We start from the raw sequence: 7109 nt of genomic DNA, 5'->3' as shown, positions 1-7109 counted from the left end.
GATGTGCATATATAAAAAGGTGCAGGGAAAAGTGCCTCCAGAACCTCAACAAGAGGTGGAAGAGGGTGAAAGGGAGTGGTGGAAGGCAGATGTATCTGTGCTAGAAGGCTGAATACACTTTTCCCTATTAACTGAAAAGAGGTTACCTCAGGTTAATTAGACACACCTGTGTCCAATTAAGAGCTGCTGGGGACCTTTTAACCCCCCCCCATTGTCCCCCGATTCCAATGAGAGGGAGAGAGAGGGAGGAGGAGGAGGAGGAAGAAGAAGAAACAACAACAACAACAACAACAAGTTGCTGCAGGGAGAAAAGGGTTCTCCTAGCTGGAGGGCTGCTCTCCTCCCAACAGAGGAAAGACTGAGTTTATTTCTGTTTGGGGAGGGGCTGATGACCAGAAGCCAGCATTAATAAGTCAATTTTCTGGTGGAGGCAAGAAGAGGTATTTCTTTTATGTTGTGGGTATTTTTGCTTAAGAGAACTGCTCGGGCCTACCCTGAGGCCCACCTTTAAATACTGTGAATAAACCAAAGTTAAGAATTAAAAACCTCCAGAGTAGGACTGATTAACTCCAGCCCCGCCACCAGTGGAAGAAACATTGAGGCTGATGGGACAAAAGAGGTACCTAGTCACACGTAGTGTTAGAGGTGGGATTTGACAGAGTGGAGTACCCTGGGGACAAGGTAGATCATTCCTGAGCATGGACCACGTGGTGAGGATGTTGTTGCAGGCCACTATGGCACAATAAGAGGCTACCAGAGTCCAGACGGCCACTCAGCAGGAGTCTGTACAAATACAAGAGACAATTCAACTGCTGATGAACCCAGTGGCACAGGAGTGAGCCACCCTACAGGAAGTAGTGAGATAATTGAAAGCCCTGACTCCTCTGAGAGATGGCCACAATGGAACACGATCCTTAAAGGCCAGCAGTTACCTACAAAAGATGACAACAGAGTAGATGTTGAGGTTTTATCTCCTCGCATTTGAAAGAACAGCCCTGTGTGAGGCCTGGAGTTGTCAAGTATCCTTACTCCCTTCCTGTGTGGCGAGGCCCAGAAGGCCTACTATGATATGGCAGCGTAAACTGCTAAAGATTACGGCCAGTTGGAAACTGCGATCCTGGGGAGATCCAGAGTAACTACAGTCATAAGGGCCCAGAGATTCCATGAGTGGAGGTTCCAAGAGAACAAAAGCACCAAGACCACAACTGTTCTACCTGATCCATCTAATGCAGAAGTAGCTGAGTCCCGAGACCCACACTGTGCTAATATATAAATATAATAGAACTCTTGGTTTTGGACAGATTCCTGAGAGGACCTGCTGCCAGACCTGTGAGGGTGAGTTTGCTGAAATGACAGCGCCCGCTTACGATGATTTGGTCACCCTCACAGACAGACACTTAATGGCCAGAGAGCTTTCTCAGACTACCAGAGAAGAGACCAGACCAGGAAACCAGCCTCAGTCCTGAAGGTCCGTACCTTTGAGAGTTCAGGTAGGCCTATACTGGGGAGGAGGAATTCTGAAGAGGGGCCTGAGGTTGTGAAGGGACTTGGGGAACTGGGGAAAGAAGGCCATGGGGTAAGGCCTAGTAGCCTAAAGAATAGGGGAGTATACAGGACTACATAAACGTGTCATGCTTATGGAGAACTAGGGCATATAGCTGTTCAGTATCCAAACTGTGAGGAGCTCATGCAGTGCAACTTGGGGGATAGTGAGCGTCTATGTGGATTAAACACTCTTGTAGGCGTAACTATGACTCCACTTAGATATATGTGGCCAGTCAGGCTGAATGGTATAGTGTTGCTTTAGTGGACTCGGGAAATGAAGCCACACTGGTCTCTGGGACATTGGTGGGATGGAACCTATGTCTCAGGCCAAACACACAGGAATAACCTACTTACATGGGACAATTAGTTATTACCCAGCCATTCCTATACAAATAGAGGTTCAGGGAAGCACAACAAGGCTGACAACAGTTGTAATCCCTAAACTTCTGTACCGAATGCTCATAGGATGAGACTTCCCAGGGTCTGGAAATCTACTCCCAGTGGATGGATTGGGGGAAAGTAGTAGCCCCCTGCTGATATCATGACTCCAGTAAATAGACCACCTTCCATCTTCTCTGAATCAGCCCCAGATGTGTTTTCAGCATCTGGTAAATCCTGGAAAACTAAAAGAGAAAGGAGAGCAGACAGATGGCTGGGGGCCAAAATATTGGCCCAGAATCAAAAGGTGGTGCTCGTAGGTAACTGATCTCATTTAGCTTGTGGGGAGGCAAGTTGGACAGTTATTAAACTGGAGGTTGGGCCAACTTCCACAGAGACCAATCCTGGGGGTGAAAATAAAATAGACTTCCTTGAGTTTGGACATTTGGGGCAGGATCAGACCAATGATCCTGTATACTGAAATATTAGAAAAGAACTAGGTGAGGTAAATGGGGTCCCAGTAGAGGAGAAACTCAAAGGTGCAGGGTCTTACTTTGTGATTTAAAAAAAGGACCTGATATATAGACTAGTCTGACTACAGGACCAAGAACCGCAGCAGATTTTAGTACCCTGAGGACACAGAAAGGCCGTATTAGACCTAGCCCATAGTCACTTGTTCAGGGGACATTTTGGGGTGGATAAAACACTGGATAGAATCCCATGAAGGTTTTTTTGGCCGGGAATCTATACAGAGGTTCAATGCTATTGCACCTCCTGCCCTAAATGCCAGTTGCACAGCCCACACCCTCATACAAGGGCCCTTTTAGTCCCCCTACCAATTATTGAAGTCCTATTTGAGAGGACAGTGGACCTGATAAGTCTGCTGAAGAAGTCACTCCAAGGTCATCTCGCTATGCTTGTGATTCTGGACTATGCTGCCTGGTACCCGGAAGCTGTACCCCTGTGAAACACAATGTCCAAGAGGATAGCAAAGGAGTTAATCCGAATTTTATCTCAGATAGGCATACCTAAGGAGATTCTGATTGATCAAGGGACTCCCTTCTTGTCAAAGTTGATGTCCTTGGCCTACCATCCACAGACTGATGGCCTGGTCCAATGTTTTAACAGAACACTGAAGAGGATGATATGGAAAGTACTGAGTCAAGATGGAAAAAATTGGGATAACTTGCTATCCTACCTGATGTTTGTTATAAGGCAGGTTCCCCTGGCTTCCACAGGCATTTTCTCCCATCAAGTTGCTATATGGTCACCATCCCTGGGGCATTTTGAACATTGCCAAGGATGATTGGGTGGAACAGACTAGTTAAGGAATGAATGTAATTGAACATGTGATACAGATGCAGGACAGAATAGCCCAAAGTCACTCCCATAGTGCAAGATGGGGAGGGGGGAGAAGCACAAAAGGCCCAACAGGCCTATTATAATTGTCAAGTGAAGGTTTGGAAATTCCAGATAGGGGATTGGATAATGGTGCTGGTGCCCACTGCGGGAAAACAAGCTCTTGGCCAGATGGCAGGGATCATACAAAGTAATAGAGGGGAGGTTGACTATAAGATTTGACAACCTGATCACTGAAAGCAGGAGCAAATCTACCACATCAACCTGTTAAAGCCCTGGGAAGACAGAGGAGCTTATATGGTTGCCCTATATGGTTCCACTCCAGGAAGATAAAACCTTAGGGATGTGTAAAATATGCCCCAAATTGAACCCTGAACAATGTACAGAAGTCGTCCAGATGATCAAGCGAAATCACAATGTGTTCTCAGGGAAGCCAGGCAGAACCATGGAAGCTCATCACCACGTCATCATGGATCCAGAAGTAAAGGTGAAGAATGAACCATACCAAATCCCCGTGGCGAAAAGATCAGTACAGAAGTTGAGGATGCTGGAACTGGGAGTCATCAAAGAGTCCTATAGTCAGTGGCCCAGTCCAATCATTCTGGTATCTAAACCAGATGGTACTATGAGGTTCTGCAGTGACTTCCGAAAATTAAATAAAGTGTCCCAGTTCAATGCTTACCAATTCCTCAAATAGGCGAATAGACCAGTTGGGAAAAGCAACATTTTTGTCTACCATCAACCTGACCAAAGGATATTGGCAAATCCCTCTGGCAGAGGTGGCCAAAGAGAAGATTGTCTTTGTTATGTCAGAGATCCTATACCGGAACACGGTCCTCCCTTTTGGATTACATGGGGCTCCAGCAACCTTCCAATGCCTCATCAGTAAGCTAGTATGCCAACATGCCAAGTATGCAGCTGTTTACTTGGATAATGTGATCATTCACAGCCAAGACTGGGGGATACATCTGGAAAAGGTGGAAGCAGTACTGGATACCCTGAGGAAAGCAAGTCTCACCACTAAGCCATCCAAATATACAATATTGGTAGTAGAAGCCAAATACCTCTGATACATCATGGGGAGAGGTGTAGTGAAACCCCAACTGAACAAGGTAGAGACAATACAAAGTTGGTCTCGACCGATCGTGAAGAAACAGGTGAGAGCATTCCTGGGGATAGTGGGGGTATTACAGGTGATTCATTCCTCACTTTGCCTAGAGGGCATACCCTCTGAGAGATCTGATAAAGGCCAGAGACCCAGACATAGTATAATGAACTGGTGTGGCTGAAGATCCATTTTGTGAATCTGAGGACAGCCCTCTACACTCATCCAGTTCTAGCAGCCACAGACTTTGAAAAGGTCATACTACAAATGGATGCCTCCGAGGTAGGGTTAGGAGCCATGCTTCTCTCAAATAGTAGGAGAGGAAGAACACCCAGTCTTGTACTTCAGTAGAAAATTCCTTCCCAGAGAACAAAAGTATGGCGTGGTGAAGAAGGAATGTCTTGTGGTAAAGTGGGCCAGGGAAACCCTGTGGTACTACTGGCTCGGACGGAGGTTTACCCTCATTATGGACCATGCTCCCCTGAAGTGGATGCACCAGAACAAATTAACAAATGGAAGAGTAACAAGATGGGTCCTGTCACTACAACCCTCCCACATCAGGGCGCAGCACAGGGCAGGAATCAAGCATGACAACGCAGATGGCCTGTCATGAGTATGCTGTTTCCTGACCCACGTAGCCGAAGTCCTAATGCTGAGCCGGAGTTGGGGGGCCAAGATGTGACTAAGTCGGAGCAGCTATAAGCGAGTGGTGGAAGGCAGGTGTATCTGTCCCATAATGGTGAAGGCTCTTTTCCCTATGAACTGAAATGGGGTTACCTCAGATTAATTAGAGACACCTGAGTCCAATTCAGGGCCACCTTTAATAACCTGGTGCTAGAGAGAGAGGAGAGAGAAAAAAACAAGTGACATCAGGGATGGAGCAGCAGGGAGAAAAGGCTTCTCCTAGGTGGAGGGCTCTTCCCTTATAGGGAGGAGAAACGTACTCCAACCACCCCCTCCACCAGAGGCTGACATGGCCAAAGAGGAGCCTGGCCACAGCACCCAAAATCAGAGGCCACTTTGGGAAGCGTGGCTGTTAACTTCAGCTTGGGCCAAGCCGTGTGTTAGCTCACATTCCAGGGAGCGCCGCGTCCTCGTCCCTCCCTCCTTCGCTTCCCCCATCCCCACAGCAGCAGCAGGAAAGGTGGAGTGGGGCTATTTTTGGGAGCATCTCCCTAGCAACGGCTGCCACCACCGTCTGTGGTGGTTTTTCCATAGGTGCTAAAATATTCTGTGCGGCTTATTAAAGAAAGCAGCTGGGGGAGAGTGGCGGGGATGGGGAGAGGTAGCCATCCGCTGCCTCACCCAGTAGTTTGCTGCTGGCAGCGTGGGGTACAGCCGACCCTGGCTGGAGACGGTGAAAGTGAACCAGGTGTATTTAAATGAAGACTGTCTCCATTGTGGGTCAGTGAAGTTCTCTATAGAAAACACCCAACGCCCCCTGCTGGCGATAGTCCTTCTGTCCTGCCATGCTAACTCTATAGAGAATGGCCGAGGAGGCACAATCAGCCGCTTGTTCGAGAGATGAAGGGGTAGAGTTCGTGCCTCATGTCTCGTCCTTTCTTTACCCACCATTCCTGACCTATGGCTGAGGTCAGATTGGCAGTGACAGCATTTTGGGGGGAGTCATGTCCAGGGAGGGGGAGAACAAGGTATCATAGAAGATTCATCTTCTGCCCCCCTTAAAGAAAAAAAAAGAATTTTGCCTTCTCATTCTATTGGGGGTTTTTGTATGGCTCCCATCACTGTAGTAGCTGAGCGCCTCACGAGTACTAAAGCGTTTTATCCTCTCACCCCTTCCCATGAGTCTGGGAAGAACTGTCTTCATGCTAGAAATGGGGCATTGAGGCACAGCGAGGTGAAGTGACTTGCCCGAGGTCACAGAGGGAATTGGTGGCAGAGCCAAGAGCTCCTGAATCTCACCCCAGCTCAAGCCCAGACTTCCTTCCTGGTTGCCTTGCTGTGAAGGAAGCACCTGGAGAGCTGTTCTGAGTGAAGACAGGGCCTGATCATGGAAATAATTCCACCATTCACATTTCTAGTGCCTTGACTCCTGAAGGGTTCCAAAGCACTTTCTCTCCTAGGCTGGGACACTGAAGCGTAGCTGCCTCTGAGCTGGAGCAGTGCACAACAACACAACAGTTTTCAGGAGGGGAAAACAACCATCTATAACTGAAGCTTCAGAGGGGATATTAGGTAGCAAGAATATAATTACCCAAACTGGAATTGGACTATGACAGCACCTAAAGCTCTTGGGGAAAGGGTCTTGGGACCTTTACGGCCACAAATTGTGGTTTGACAGTATGTCTCATTTGAAAGGTGGTGTTTACAGCTGCACAGCAGGCTCCTAGCATGCTGCTGATGTGAGTTCAGTACTGACTCAGAGGGAAGAGCACCCCCTACTGACTGACGCCAGCTCCTGCATCACCTGAGGTGCCTTGGAGGTCTCCCATCCAAGGGCTAAGCGAACTGTGCGCTGTGGGCTGCAAAGAGCAAGCTGGTTGCATGGTGCTGGCTCTTCTTCTTTACCACTGCTAAACTGCACTGAAAGGCGCTAAGACCACATCTTTCCCTATATTGCTGTTCCATGTAAGCGCTTGCTGTGGCTGCCACAGGGATGGTGTTTGATCACCAGTGAGGGGGAGGTGGTCTGTGGGATTACACATGGGAGGTGAGGTGTCCACAAGGCAGTGTTTTATTAGGATGTGATCCATGTTCTGAA

The sequence above is a fragment of the Natator depressus genome, chromosome 1 (assembly GCF_965152275.1).
Source record: "Natator depressus isolate rNatDep1 chromosome 1, rNatDep2.hap1, whole genome shotgun sequence".
NCBI classification, from domain to species: Eukaryota; Metazoa; Chordata; order Testudines; family Cheloniidae; genus Natator; species Natator depressus.
Note: the sequence above shows the minus strand (reverse complement) of the source record.